Source organism: Oryctolagus cuniculus, chromosome 5, assembly GCF_051225735.1.
Source record: "Oryctolagus cuniculus isolate XC-2025 breed Fujian yellow rabbit chromosome 5, ASM5122573v1, whole genome shotgun sequence".
NCBI lineage: Eukaryota > Metazoa > Chordata > Mammalia > Lagomorpha > Leporidae > Oryctolagus > Oryctolagus cuniculus.
In genome coordinates, this window is record NC_142871.1 from 134,572,379 (window position 1) to 134,588,278 (window position 15,900).

The 15,900-nt window shown below is 45.0% G+C and overlaps 1 long non-coding RNA gene and 1 pseudogene across 5 annotated transcripts in view; one reads left to right on the plus strand and one right to left on the minus strand.

The window, feature by feature from the left end:
* LOC149126682 (uncharacterized) overlaps positions 1 to 15,900 on the minus strand; it is a 59,986-nt gene that overhangs the window by 41,263 nt on the left and 2,823 nt on the right. For 2 of the 5 annotated variants that reach the window (XR_016234654.1, XR_016234653.1), the window contains exon 2: positions 10,226 to 10,416. This is a non-coding gene — a long non-coding RNA (uncharacterized LOC149126682). Of the gene's footprint in view, positions 1 to 1,948; positions 3,286 to 4,059; positions 4,137 to 10,225; positions 10,417 to 15,900 lie in introns of those variants that run through there. The other 3 variants (XR_016234651.1, XR_016234652.1, XR_016234655.1) reach the window with 3 other exon arrangements.
* LOC108177336 (C1GALT1-specific chaperone 1-like) lies at positions 5,050 to 6,429 on the plus strand (annotated as a pseudogene).

The following is a 15,900-nucleotide window of genomic DNA, read 5'->3' on the forward strand; positions in this document are numbered from 1 at the left end:
GCCAGGAGCCAAGAACTTCTTCTGAGTCTCCTACGTGGGTGCAGGGGCCCAAGGACTTGGGCTATCTTCCACTGCTTTCCCAGGCCATAGCAGAGAGCTGGATTGGAAGAGGAGCAGCTGGGACTAGAACTGGCGCCCTGGGATGCCAGTGCTTCAGGCCAGGGCTTTAACCCTCTGTGCCACAGCGCCAGCTCCATGGAGGATCTCAATCTCTCTCTCTCGGCAACCCTGTCTTTCAAATAAATAAAATAAACCTTGGGGGCCGGCGCTGTGGCGCACTAGGTTAATCCTCCGCCTGCAGCGCCGACATCCCATATAGGCACCCGGTTCTAGTCCCAGTTGCTCCTCTTCCAGTCCAGCTCTCTGCTGTGGCCAGGGAAGACAGTGGAGGATGGCCCAAGTGCTTGGGCTCCTGCACCCACATGGGAGACCAGGAGGAGACACCTGGCTCCTGGCTTCGGATCGGCGCAGCTTCGGCCATAGCGGCCATTTTCTGGAGTGAACCAATGGGAGGAAGACCTTTCTCTCTGTCTCTCTCATTGTCTGTAACTCTACCTGTCAAATAAATAAATAAAAATCTTTAAAAATAAATAAATAAAATAAACCTTAAAAAAAGCTGCAAGCTTTAGAAAGCAGGCTTTAACCCACTGTGCCACTGCACTGCCTTTCCCCCCATAAATAAATCTTTAAAAAAAAAAGGATGTATGTGATCATCTTTTTATGTTAGCAGAGATAATTGTGGTTCATGATTTTTAATGGACAACTCATTTTGTTAAAAAATTGGTATATTTATTGCTTTAAATACAGAAAATTTTAGAGAAAAATTAAGATTATTAATAATTTTATATTAATATTTCTAATCTTTTGCCATACAGGTAGATTCACATAGTATATCAATTTTGCATCCTGCTCATTCCACTTTATATAGCATAGACAAGTTTTATGGTGAAAATTCTTCTACAAAAATTTTGGGAAATACAGAAAAATGTAAAAGGAAAACCACAAATTTTATGTAATTTTTTTCATGGAATGCAATCAGCTGTAACATTCTGATATATTACTTTCTAGTTATTTTGTTTTAAAAAATTTATTTGAAAAAGAGGAGAGAGAAAAACAAAGACAGACAGACTGACAGAAATCTTCTATCTGCTGGTTTACTCCTCAAATGCCTGCAATAGCCCAGGCTGGGAAAGGCCAGGGCCAAAAGCCTGCAATTTAATCCAGTCTCCTGCGTGGGTGGCAGGGACCCAAGTATCAGCCTATCACCTGCTGCCTCCTAGGGTGATCATTAGCAGGAAGTTGGAATTGGAATTGAACATAGGACTCAAACCTAGGCACTCTGATATGGGATGTGGGCATCTCAAGCAGCATATTAAAACTGTGCCAAACGCCTGCCATCTGCTGTTTCTATGCTCATTTTAATGACTTAAATCCACATTTTAAGAAATAGGACTGACTCTCTAGATGAGGTGAGTGCTGGCGCCTTAGCCCCTGCCCCAAGCACAGCCCAGAGCAGCCTTCTCTGCTGGAGAAGGCTCGCGCCCTAGCCCAGTCACAGCACGCTCTGCTGAGGATCCCCTGGCCGGGGCGGAGGGAGGATTAGTGACCTGGGGCAGTGCTCCCTTGGGCCTCTCAGTGGGTGACTGAGGTGACCATGTCCTCCTTCTCACTTGTCTTCTCCATTTCGTCCTCCTCCGTTTTCCATACTCCACCCTAACCACCTTCACCTTCTAAAAACGTTTATCTCAAAAACCACTTGGATAATTTCTGCCTTTTTTGTGCCCCCATGCAATATTTTCCCCCTTCTGTGTACAGTTTTAAGTTTCCCTCTCTGCTGCACAAAATATGAGCATCCCTGATTAGGGGCTGGAAGATGGGAGGAGGCAGAGAGGGATCTACTCGTTGGAATGATTTGTGCAAGTGATTTTACTCAAATTTTGCAAACTTCTTTTTTTTATTTTTTAAAGATTTATTTATTTGAAAGTCAGAGTTACACAGAGAAAGGAGAAGCAGAGAGAGAGAGAGAGAGAGACAGAGAGAGAGACAGAGAGAGAGAGGTCTTCCATCCGATGGTTCACTCCCCAGTTGGCCGAAACGGTTGGAGCTGTGCCGATCCGAAGCCAGAAGCAGGAGCTTCTTCTGGGTCTCCCACGTGGGTGCAGGAGCCCAAGGACTTGGGCTGTGTTCCACTGCTTTCCCAGGCCATAGCAGAGAGCTGGATTGGAAGGGGAGTAGCCGGGACTAGAACCGGCGCCCATATGGGATGCTGGTGCTTCAGGCCAGCGTGTTAACCCGCTGTGCCACAGTGCTGGCCTCGTGTGTGTGTGTGTGTGTGTGTGTGTGTGTGTTTTAAAGGATTTATTTATTTATTTTAGAGGCAGAGTTACAGACAGAGAGGGAGAGACCGAGAGAGAGATCTTCCATCTGCTGGTTTATTCCCCAATTGCTCCAAGGCAGGAGCTGGGCTGATCTGAAGCCAGGAGCCAGGAGCTTCTTCTGGGTCTCTCGCATGGGTGCAGGGGCCCAAGCACTTGGGCCATCTTCCACTGCTTTCCCAAGCCATCAGCAGGGGACTGGATCAGAAGTGGAACAGCCAGGACTGGAACTGGTGCCCATATGGGATGCTGGTGCCACAGGCAGAGACTTAACCTACTGCGCCACAGCATCACCCCAACTTCTTGCAATTCTGATCCACGTGTTTGCAAGAGTGGTCTCGCCATCAGAAGAATTCTGATGTGCACATATCCCATAATCAAGTGGAGATGCAGGTGTGAATTATATAGTGGCCAGAAATAATGGAAAATGTGTAATATGAAGTGTCAGAAGTCCTATATATAAGTTAATTTTACAGTGTAATATTAAACAGAAATTGTTTCCTGTCACTTCTCTTTTTCTTCCTGGGGCTATATTTCTTGACCAAGTTCTGTGAGTGACACCAGATGTTTCCTCCTGCCTCTTTCCCCCAACCTCAACCCAGTGATGATATCTGCCAAGTTATTCTGCACTTTGTCCTTCTGGTAGAAGTCAATGTACACTTCCTGTAGAACAACAGGGTGATGTTGGGTACAAGATGCCAGTCTTGGCTAACAGATACCACTTTTTTTGTGTGTAGAAAAACCAGGGTTATTCAGAAAACTCATTTATTAAACTCTGAATAATACGGTAATGGCACTATGGAGATTTTTTTTTTTTTTATGGAAAAAGCATTAGGGTGGTGTCAGGAGATTACGACTGACTAGCTTCGTGACTTCTTAGTTAACCTCTGTGGAGCTCCATTTCCTCAATCTGCATAATAAAGAGAAATGACATCAGGTAGATTTTAAGGCCCCTTTGAACTTTAAAGAGACAAAGGAGGAAATCTAAGTGGCCCAGTTGTACATTCTTTTTTTTTTTTTTTTTTTTTTGACAGGCAGAGTGGACAGTGAGAGAGAGAGAAAGGTCTTCCTTTTCCGTTGGTTCACCCCTCAATGGCCGCTGTGGCAGTCGCGCTGCGCTGACCCGAAGCCAGGAGCCAGGTGCTTCTCCTGGTCTCCCATGCGGGTGCAGGGCCCAAGCACTTGGGCCATCCTCCACTACCTTCCCGGGCCACAGCAGAGAGCTGGCCTGGAAGAGGAGCAACCGGGACTAGAACCCAGTGTGCCGGCGCCACAGGTGGAGGATTAGCCTATTGAGTCGCGGTGCCAGCCAGTTGTACATTCTTTGTGCAGATGGAGATGGGGGAAATTTCAGCCTTTACTAGCATAAATGGGTAGCATACAATTTTTTCAACAATTGAATTTAATGTTGGCTTTTCTTTTAGTTTATAATTGAAATAAAAAGTGTAGACTTTCCCCATTTTACTTCCCAAAAGAAGCAAATGCCTTTTGAGGAAATAAACATGTTCATTAGTGGTCCACAGCTATGCCTATATTGACTCCCTTTTCATCCAGGAATTTAACTATTTTCATTTTGGGCTTTTACTATATCAGTAGTTAGGATACTAAATTGGAAACAATTTAGGAACAAAATGATAAATATTAATACATATGGTATCAAACAAAAAGGCAAATACTAACATACATGGCATTAACCTCTAGAAGCTTGGTTCAGATATACTCCAAATATCCAAGGATGGCAGCCATCAACTAAACAAGGCACTAGGTTGAAAACAGAAATGTCAGCACAGATACCCTTGGTGATTTGCCAATTATAGGTGATTTTGTCTGTTCAATTTCAGGTTTTGCTGTCAAAATCCATTTATACCTGCAGAGGTTTTAAAATAATATAATGCAAGTTTGTGGTTTAAAATTCTTTAATAAGAATTAGGGATGAACAGCCTACGTAACACTGGCTTCTAGGCTAATGCTTTGATTTAGTACTTTGTTAACTAAATCCTCGAAGATGAAGGCCAATACTAGCCTCCCCACAGCAAATTCTACTCCATAAAGGAGTTGCTCCAAGGTTCCAATTCATTCCAAACAGACACCATTGGAAGCTAATGTCCTGTGTCTCTGGTACAATATGTAACTCATTTGATTTCAAGCTTAGGAACCCTTTTTTTTTTTTTTTGCTACACTGGATCTTAGCCAAAAGGCTAAGAAATGATTTTTTTTTTAAGATTGATTTATTTGAAAGGCAGATTTACAGAGAGGCAGAGGCAGAGACATAAAGAGAGAGAGGTCTTCCATTCCCTGGTTCACTCCACAAATGGCCGCCACGGCCGGAGCTGTGCCAAATTGCTATGCCACAGTGCTGGCCAGGGAACCCTTTTTTAATGTTAAGAACAAGATGTAAAGGGGCCCAACTGCTTGGGCCCCTGCACCCATGAGGGAGACCTGGAAGAAGCTCCTGGCTCCTGCCTTTGGATCAGCCCAGCTCCCACCATTGCAGCCATTAGGAGAGTGAACCAGCAGATGGATGACCTCTCTCTGCCTCTGCCTCTCTGTAAATCTGCCTTTCAAATAAATAAATCAATCTTTAAAAAAATACATAAGTATGTAAGGAATACCAAATCAAATTACCAGACTAAGCCTTTTCTATCAGGTATACTAAGGGGCTTTTTATAGGAAAAGAATGCTTTCTGAAAGTTCAAATTAAGGATGTGGTGCTCAGAAGCATTCTCTGTGCTTTTACTACTATGCTAGGACGTGTTGGAATTGGTCTTGGAAGCAGAACTGACCACCATGAGCATCATCACCTACAAGCTCCTAACAAAGAAGATATCTTGGAAATTTCAGAGAATGAATGTATGGAACTCAGAGATTTCAGGTGTATTGCATCATCCTTGTAAAACCCAAATATATGTGTCTTTGGGCAGCTGGGAAGGAGGTTTGGACCAAACATTGTGACAAAACAGAGTTCTTCACTTCTGAAAATGTTAAAGTGTTTGAGTCAATTAGTATGGAAACAAATTAATTGTGGTTAGTGATGAGAAAAGCATATAAATACGCTTTTCATAAATACAGCAACAAACACAACTGTTTTTTTTCTTGCATACCCCACTAATTTGCTATTATTGAATTATGAGCATACAAAGTAGCATCTTTCTTTCTTTTTAAAGATATATTTATTTATTTGAAAGGCAGAATTAGAGAGAGGCACAGGCAGAGAGAGACAGGTCTTCCACCCGCTGGTTCACTCCCCAACTGGCTGCAACAGACTAGCTAACCTGATCTGAAGCCAGGAGCTTCCTCCGGGTCTCCCACGCGGGTGCAGGGGCCCAAGGTCATCTACTACTTTCCTAGGTCATAGCAGAGAGCTGGATCACAAATGGAACAGTTGGGACTCAAACTGGCACCCATATGGGATGCCAGCACTGTAGGTGACGGCTTTCCCTACTATGCCATAGCACCGGCCCCATCACTGTCTTTTAATCTAAGCCATACATAAAATCTGAAGACTTTGAATATGTGAGTGTGTAAGGAGGAATTGTCTTTAGTGTGGAATCAATGAAAAGACTTAACTACCTTCTAGGAATCAGGGAAGTGTCCTGAACAGGGAGGAATGATTGGAAGATATTGGAAGACAAGAAGCTAGCAATATGCCTGAAACATGCTGCAGAAAATGAAGAAGGTGCTAATGGAAAAAATATACTTAATACCAAATCTGTTGCTTTTTTTTATTAAAGAGGCAATGACTAATCATCATAACTAGGTAGTAGCAGGATGCTGTTCAGATACAGCTGCTACTTTTAATGGACTAATTCCTCATCAAATGCATGTGATTACGTATGGTGCATACTGTCTTAGGGCATCTGGGCATATTTTCAAATGATGTCTTGGTTTTTTTAATCACCAAATGGTCTGACAATGACTGAGAAATGAACAAGAGTATGTGTATAATCACCATATATGACATATATTGTTAGTGTTTGTAGCAATGGCTACATATCCAACACAGCAGTGTGTTTCTTCTTTTTTGGTGGCACTGGCTTAATCACATATTAAAGTTGAGTAGTATATTTTAAAATCAGTGGTATTTTTTCCCTTAAAACATATATTGAAGTTCTATTTGAAGCTCAGCTACCCAACTTCTGATCCAGCTTCCTGCTAATGCACCTTGGAAGGTTATGGGATGATGGCTCAAGAATTTGGGTCTCTGCTACTCATGTGGGAGATCTGAATGGAGTTCCTGGCTCCTGGCTTTGGCCTGGCCCAGACCTGGCTGATGTGGGCATTTGGGGAGTGAGCCAGCAGATGGATGATCTCTATCTCCCTCTCTGTTTTTCTCTCTCCCTCTGTATGTGCCTGTTTGTTTCCTCTTCTCTGTCATTTTGCCTTTCACATACATCTTTTTTGAAAACAGTTAGAAACGGGGCCAACACTGTGGTCTAGCAGGGAAAAGCTACCACCTGCAATATCGGCATCCCATATGAGCACTGGGTTCAAGTCTCGGTTGTTCCACTTCTGCTACAGCTCCCTGCTAATGAGCCTGGGAAAGCAATGGAAGACAGCCTGAGGACTTGGATGTAGGAACCCTAAACAGTGGCTTAACAAATGAGATCGTAGCACATATACTGTTCAGCAGCTTGCTTTTTTCCCCTATTAACTGTCCGTTTTCTATAGTCTTCCACATTAGTTCATATATACTTATTTCACTTTTTAAGATGACTGTGAATATATTATTATATGTAAAAGTAGCATAATATAATCAGAACCTTACTGATGGTCATTTACATTAATTCCAATTTTCTAGCCTTTCAAGCATTTCTGCATCAATCATCCTATATCTCTGACCATCTTTTAAAGTTTGTATATCTAAGACATGGTGTGCATGTGTTAGTCAGCTTTTGGTTATTTTAACTACAATACATGAAGGAGCTACTTAGTAAATAAGTTTTATTTGGGCTTACAGTATAGAAAGTTCATAGTTCATGATGGGGTGGCCCTATTGGTTTAGCCAACTGGTGAGGCTGGATGATCGCAAAGAGACAGCAAGCAGAGAGCAGTTAGGCTCAACTTGGTCTTTATAAATCAATCAACCCTCCCCTGAAAACTACCTTCTGAGGGCAAGCCCTTAATGACTTAAAGACTTCCAGGGTCTGGTGCTGTGACTCAAGGGGTAAAGCTACCACTTGCAGTACCAGCATCCCATATGGGCGCTGGTTCAAGTCTTGGCTGCTCCTCTTTCAATCCAGCTCTCTGCTATGGCCTGGGAAAGCAGTAGAAGATGGCCCAACCACATGGGCCCCTGCACTCATGTGGGAGACCCAGAGGAAGCTCCAGGCTCCTGACTTCAAATCAGCAGCACAGCTCCAGCCATTGCAGCCATTTGGGGCATGAACCAGCAGATGGAAGACCTCTCTTTCTTTTTCTTTCTTTCCCTCTCTCTGCCTCTCTGTAACTCTGCCTTTCAAATAAATAAGTCTTTAAAAAAATTAAAAAAAAAAAAAAACTTCCAACATGCCAAGCTCTTAAACACCATAATGAGATCAAGTTTCCATTCATTATCCATTAACCATAAACAGGAGACTCTGGGACCAAGCCCCCAGTATGGGAATCTTCAGTGGACACACAAACTATTATCCTAACTGTAACAGCACACCTTAAAATTCCAAGATACTTCAATTTGCCCTCCAAAGAGGTTTTCATCAATCTGTAATTCTGCCAACATTGTGTGAAACTGCCTTTTTCAATCACAACTTCTCGGACCATGGCTATGATCAATCTGTCAAACTGAGAGGTAAGAATGATATGAAATATGCCCTATTGTTTTCATTTGCATTTATTGAATTTTTATGGGGTTTAAAATATTTTCATACATTTACAAGACATTTATGGTTTTCTTCTATAAATTTCACATTCATATCCATTGCCAATTTTTCCTTTAGACTTGTTCTTATTGATCTTAACTTTTTATTAAGTAAATAAAAGTATCAGCACTTGTGTCACGTGTGTTACAACCATTGTCCTTGAATTACTGCTTTGAGCTGGCGCCGCGGCTCACTAGGCTAATCCTCTGCCTGTGGCGCCAGCACCCCAGGTTCTAGTCCTGGTTGGGGTGCCGGATTCTGTTCCAGTTGCTCCTCTTCCAGTCCAGCTCTCTGCTGTGGCCCAAGAAGGCAGTGGAGGATGGGCCATGCTCCCGCATGGGAGACCAGGAGGAAGTAACTGGCTCCTGGCTTCGGACAGGTGCAGTGCGCCGGCCGTAGCGACCATTTGGGGGGTGAACCAATGGAAGGAAGACCTTTCTCTCTCTCTCTCTCACTGTCTATAACTCTCTCTGTCTCTCTCTCTCACTGTCTAACTCTGCCTAGCCAAAAAAAAAAAAAAAAAAAAATTAGTTCTTTGCCTTTGACTCTTGATTATGGTGTTTTTAAATTTTATTTTTATTTTTACAGAAAAGATCTTTACATTATTTTACATATGCAAAACTATCAGTTTTGTTTTTGATTTAATGATTGGAGAAATCTTCCTCTCTTTAAGACCATCAAATATTTATGCAGGTTTCTTTCCAGTTCTTCCTGCCTCCATTTTAATACTTTTTTTTTTTTTTTGACAGGCAGAGTGGACAGTGAGAGAGAGAGACAGAGAGAAAGGTCTTCCTTTGCCGTTGGTTCACCCTCCAATGGCCGCCGCGGCCGGTGCGCTGCGGCCGGCGCACCGCGCTGATCCGATGGCAGGAGCCAGGAGCCAGGTGCTTTTCCTGGTCTCCCATGGGGTGCAGGGCCCAAGCACCTGGGCCATCCTCCACTGCACTCCCTGGCCACAGCAGAGAGCTGGCCTGGAAGAGGGGCAACCGGGACAGAATCCGGCGCCCCAACCGGGACTAGAACCTGGTGTGCCGGCGCCGCTAGGCGGAGGATTAGCCTAGTGAGCCGCGGCGCCGGCCTTCTTAATTTATTTAAATTTGCATGAATTCACTTTTAGGAACAATTACATCAGTTTGCATTCCCAGAATCAGCAGTGAAAGTACCTATTCTCCCACAGTCTTGCTAACAGTGGTGTTATAAATCTTTTCATGCTTTACCATCTCATATTCCAACCCACAGTGGAACGGTTTCATTGTTGGTAAGGTTCTTCCTCACATCTAATGTGCTGGCCACCATGGTCAGTGTTTCTACACAGAAGTTAGGGTGCTATGGTCTGAATGTATGGTTTTCCAGCCCCAATATTCATATATTCAGGGGCAGTTGTTGTGTTGCAGTGGGTTAGTTAGGTTAAGCCACTGCATGAGATGCCAGAATCCCACGAGTGCTGGTTCAAGTCCCATCTGCTCTACCTCCTATCCAACTCCCTGCTAATGTGCCTGGGAAAGCAATAAAAAGATGTTCCTGCTACCCCTCTTGCAGATCTGAAAGGAGTTCCAGGCTCCTGGCTTTGGTCTGGCCCAGCCCTAGATTGAACAAGCAGATATAAGATATCTCCCTGCTTTCCAATTCTGCCTTTCAAATAAATAAATCTTTAAAAAAATTATATACTGAAACCTATTTACCTGGTTGGTCATTGTGGTGCAGTGGGTTAAACTACTTCCTATATCAGAGTGCCTGGTTCGAGATCCGGCTATTCTACACTTTGGATCCAGGTTCCTGCTAGTGTGCTTGGGAGGCAGTGGATGATGGCCCAAATATTTGGGTTTCAGTCACGCACACTAGACACCCAGATGGAGTTCCTGGTTCTTGGCTTTGGTCTGGCCTAGCCCTGGCTATTGTGGGCATTTGGGGACTGATCTAGTGAATGGAATATTCTGTCTTTCTGTCAGTCAGACTTTCAAATTGATAAATAAATCTTTTATAAAACCTAATTACCAAAGTGATAATGTTCAGAGATGAGGCCTTGAGAGATGAGTAGATCTTGAGATTGCAGCCCTTGTGAATGAGATCAGTATTCACATCAAAGTGGCCCCTTCTACCCTGTGATGACACAACATGTAAAGAAAGGGAATGCTCACAAAACACCAGATCTGTACGTGTCTTGATCTTAGATGAGAAATACATTTCTGTAAAAAAAAAAGAAAAAAGAAAAAAGGAGTCACCCACTTTATGGTATTTTGCTATAGCTGTCCAAACTGATCAGAATAGGGAGGGATAGGTCTTCATTGAGTATGACTTCCCTAAGAACCGCACATGTTTAGCATCCCAGGTCCTCTGGGACTTACATGCCAGAGTATCAGTCCCAACCTCATGAGGACCAAGATTTCCCCCCAAATTTCAGAATTCATTGGAGTAGAGTAGTTGCAATTCTTTGAGATAATTCCTACCATGGATTGAATTCTGAACAATTCCTATTTCCTATTTGCTAGGCATTGTGTGGACTGTTTGGGTGTGAGAAAAGATTTTTTTTTTTAAAGATTTATTTATTTATTTGAAAGGCAGTGTTACAGAGAGGCAGAGGCAGAGAGAGAGAGAGAGAGTGAGAGAGTGAGAGAGTGAGAGAGAGGTCTTCCATTTGCTGGTTCACTCCCCAGATGGCCGCAACAGCCAGAGCTGTACTGATCTGAAGCCAGGAGCTGTGGGGAGCAAACCGGACTAGACTGAGTTACTGGAATTAAGACTTATTCTATGCATCTGCTCTCCCACTGTGGGGAGCAAACCGGGCTAGACTGAGTTACTGGAATTAAGACTTATTCTATGCATCTGCTCTCCCACAATATGGCGCTGGGAGAGAAGTAAACAGCTTCCGCACAGCTGCCTCCAGTTCAACCAATAAACTGTAGGACTTGCTACTGATTGGAGGAGAGCAGCGTACTCGGCGTGTGGGCAGCCGAGTTGGGATTGGCGGAGGAGGACTATAAAGGAGGAGAGAGACGGCATTCACCAGGAACATCTAAGAGGAACATCTAAGGGGAGCACCTGTGCAGCCCCCGAGAAGAGCCGGCCGGCGGTGTGCCGCTCCCCTGCGGAAGTGGGGAATGTGGCCAGGGGGAACTGCCCTTCCACGGAGGTGGAAGGGACAGTAACCAACCCGGGAAGAACCAGCAGCAAACCCGGGGAGGGCCGAGCAGACGAAAGAACAGCGCAGGGTCCTGTGTCGTTCCTCCACGAAGAGGGGGAGCGACATAATGGTGCCGTGACTCGGATATGAAGCCTAGGCAGGGTTTAGTGTCGTTCCTCCACGAAGAGGGGGAGCAACATAATGGTGCCGTGACTCGGATATGAAGCCTAGGCAGGACTTAGTGTCGTTCCTCCACGAAGAGGGGGAGCGACATAATGGTGCCGTGACTCGGATAGGAAACCTAGGACGGATAGGAAACCTAGGACGGATAGGAAACTTAGGAGGGAAGAAACGGGAAGAAGTGGGAAAATACCGGAGAGAGAGACTAGCAAAGAGCCTAGGTGCCGGAAGAAGCTATTGAAAGCCTAGGCATAGACTTGGATATGGACTGTGGGAAAGAAGTTAGGATTGAAAGCGAAAGTGAAAGCTTTCATAGACTCGGATGCGGACTATGGCGGGGAAGCTAGGAGACTGAAAGCGAAAGTGAAACCTGGAGGAGGCTTGGACTCGGATACGGACTATGGGGAGAAGCCAGGAGAAATGAGAGGAATATTGTTGGAAGAAAACTTAAGGAAACATACCGGGTGGAGAAGGATGTTAGGGAGGATGGAGCCGCGAGTGCAGGCCGAGGCGGAGATATAAGCCACCTTGGAATTCTTCAAGTCACCCCGGGGAGCAAGAGGCGAAGATCTGGAACCAGAAGCAGAGACGTGGGCCGCCAGGTTGAAATTCGCCAGGTTAGTCCGGGGAACTTGGACTGAATGCCGGTGGTGGCGGAAACATTCGCGGAAGCCGCTGCGTGCAGAGAGAGCACGGGGCGTGAATAGATGGGGAACGCGGGGCTGGTGCGAGGCCGTGGTGCGGGCGCGAAGTGCGTGGAGACCGCGGAGCGTGCGCGCAGAGCCTGGAACCCGCCAGCGGGGCGAGGCGCCGGGAAGCTGCCGCGGGGCGAGGTGCCGAGAAGCAGCCTCGGGCGGGCGCCGGGAAACCGCGGGGATAAGAGAAACAGAAGTTTAGAAGTAAAATGAGAGAAATAGGAATGCTGGAAGATAGAAGTAAAATGGGAGAAATAGGAATGCCCGGAGATAGAGAAATAGAGAAATAGAAAGGCCTCCCTACAACATGGCAATGAGAGAGCTTGGATTCGGTCTGCCTGATTAGTGAGGCGATGAGCACCTGTGGGGCGGCTAGCAGCTTATGCGCTGCAGGTCACCGAAGACAGGCATGTTATCAACACCAATAAGCCTCCCCACAATATGGCAATGAGAAGGCTTGGATTCGGTTTGCCTGATAGGGCTTGTAAGCACCTGCAGGCAGAGCAGAGCATGCGCTGCAGGGCACCGAACACAGGCACGCATCAGCGCCTAAAAACCTCCTCACAACATGGCGAAGAGAGGACCCGGATTCGGTTTGCCTGATTGATAGGACTTGTAAGAACCTGTGGGCAACTCTAGCAAGCAGAGCAGAGTGTGTGCCGCGGGACACCGAAGACAGGCGCGTATCAACGCCAAAAAAATAAAAAATAAAAAGAAAGGGGGATCTGTGGGGAGCAACCCGGACTGGACTGAGTTACTGGAATTAAGACTTATTCTATGCATCTGCTCTCCCACAATATGGCGCTGGGAGAGAAGTAAACAGCTTCTACGCAGCTGCCTCCAGTTCAACCAATAAACTGTAGGACCTACTCCTGATTGGAGGAGAGCAGCGTACTCGGCGTGTGGGCAGCCGAGTTAGGATTGGCGGAGGAGGACTATAAAGGAGGAGAGAGACTGCATTCACCAGGAACATCTAAGAGGAACATCTAAGGGGAACACCTGTGCAGCCCCCGAGAAGAGCCGGCCGGCGGTGTGCCGCTCCCCTGCGGAAGTGGGGAATGTGGCCAGGGGGAACTGCCCTTCCACGGAGGTGGAAGGGACAGTAGCCAACCCGGGAAGAACCAGCAGCAAACCCGGGGAGGGCCGAGCAGACGAAAGAACAGCGCAGGGTCCTGTGTCGTTCCTCCACGAAGACGGGGAACGACATAATGGTGCCGTGACTCGGATATGAAGCCTAGGCAGGACTTAGTGTCGTTCCTCCATGAAGAGGGGGAGTGACAAGGAGCCAGGAGCTTCCTTTAGGTCTCCCATGTGGGTACTGGGGCCCAAGGACTTGGGCCATTTTCCACTGTTTTCCCAGGCCATAGCAGAGAACTGGATGGGAAGTCAAGCAGCTGGGACTCGAACAGTGCCCAGATGGGATGCCAGCACTGCAGGCGGCGGCAGCTTCACTGGCTATGCCACAGTGCTGGCCCCATGACCTAAGATCTTCATACTGCATGAGACTGGCCAAGAATTTTTAGTCTCCCTTAAAACAGAATTTTTAGACAAGATTCATTTATTTGAAAAGCAGAATGACACACAAAGGGAGAGTTTTGTTGTTGTTGTTGTTGTTGTTGTTTGGTTTACAAAACCAAATTCTTTATTAACCCTAAATACCTTGTTGTGAAAATGTTGGTCACCAGTTACAAAGAGATCTCAGGGATAATAAAACAGGAAAGATAGATTCTCAACAGTAACACTGAAGTCCAACAGCACAATAACATTTTTAAAATCTAAAGAGGAAATAACTATCAAATTAGCACTTTATATTCAGCTAACATAGCTTAAAATTGAGATTAAGTAAAGATATGGGCAATTTAGCACAAACAAATCTCAAGAGAAAACATTTAGGATAAGGGGCTGGCATTATGGCATAGCAGGTAAAGCTGTGGCCTACGACGCTGACATCCCATATGGCACTGGTTTGAGTCCTGGCTGCTCCACTTCTGATCCCTGCTAATGTGCCTGAGAAAGCAATGGAAGACCGCCCAAGTCCAGCAGCCCTGCACCCGTGTGGCGGACCCAGAAGAAGCTCTTGGTCCCTGGTCCCTGGCTTGGGTCTGATCTGAGAATTGAACCAGCAGATGGAAGATCTCTCTGGGAGAGAGATTTCTTACATCTGCTGGCTGACTCCCCAAATGCCCACAATAACCAGGGCTGGACCCATCCTGGTGTTGTGGAGGAACGAGTTAAGCCCTGGTATAGAAGACCTGCTTCCAGTCTAGCTGCCCTGCTTCTGACTTGGCTTCTTGCTAATGTGCCTGGGAAGCAGCAGGTGACAGCTCAAGTACTTGAGTCCCTATTACCCACAAGGAGACCTGGTTGGAGCTCCTGGCTCCTAGCTTCTTCTTGGCCCAGCTTTACCTGTTGCAGCCATTTGGTGAGTGAACCAGTGGTTGGAAGATCTTTTCCTTTGAATTACTCTGCCTTTTAAGTAAATAAACCTCTAAAAAAAAAAAAAAAGACAATAGTGATCACTTTTGAGGGAGACTAAATTTTCCTTAATATTCATATAATATTCCAACACTGTGAGCATCAAAAAATTAAGTTGAGGCAATTACCCAAACTCTCACACAGACCTTAGCAGTCCAAGAACAGCTTTTTTTTTTTTTAAGCTTTATTTATTTGAAAGCCAGAATTAGAGAGAGATAGAGACAGCCATCCAAGAACAGCTTTTATAAATGTCTACAATTACTTTATAGTATGAATCTGATTACTGAATGCCGTTAAAGGTGTCTGTTTCCCATGATACATTCATGTGGGGAGGGGATCACTGGAGACATTAAAGGTATATATTACATATTTTAATGGAGGATCAGGAAAGAAAATAAAGTAGGAAAGGAGGCAGGTAAAGAAGTAATCCCTTGGGGCCGGCGCTGTGGTGTAGTGGGTAAAGCTGTAGTCTGCAGTGCCAGCATCCCATATGGGTGATGGTTTGAGTCCTGGCTGCTCTACTTCTGATCCAGCTCTCTTCTGTGGTCTGGGAAATCAGTAGAAGATGGCCCCTGCACCCTCATGGGAGACCTGGAAGAAGCTCCTGGCTCTTGGCTTAAGATGGACTCAGCTCTAGCCGTTGTAGCCATTTGGGGAGTGAATCATTGAATGGAAGACCTCTCTCTCTTTCTCTCTCTCTCTCTGCCTCTGCTCTCTGTAACTCTGCCTTTCAAATAAATAAATATTAAAAAAAGGTAATCCTTTGTCGCTCATTTCACAATAGCTAAGACATGGAATCAACCCAAATGTCCATCAACTGAAAACTGAATAAAGAAATTATGGGATATTTACACCATGGAATACTACACAGTGTAAAAACAAAATGAAATCCTGTTGTTTGCAACAATGGATGAAACTGGAAAATATCATACTTACTGAAATAAGCCAGTCCCAAAAGGACAAATATATGTTCTCCCTGACATATAATAAATAATAGACACCTAAAAGATAATCTTTAGATGTGAAAGTGACACTTTGAGAAGCAATGTCTTTAAATAGTCCTTGTCTTGACTGTTGAGGAAGAGATTTCTCCCCATACTATTTGTTGAACTCTTCACTCAGTACAGAGTTAATCATATGTGTATAAAATTAATTGAAAATAAATCTTAGTAAAAATAAGAATGGGAATAGGAGAGGGA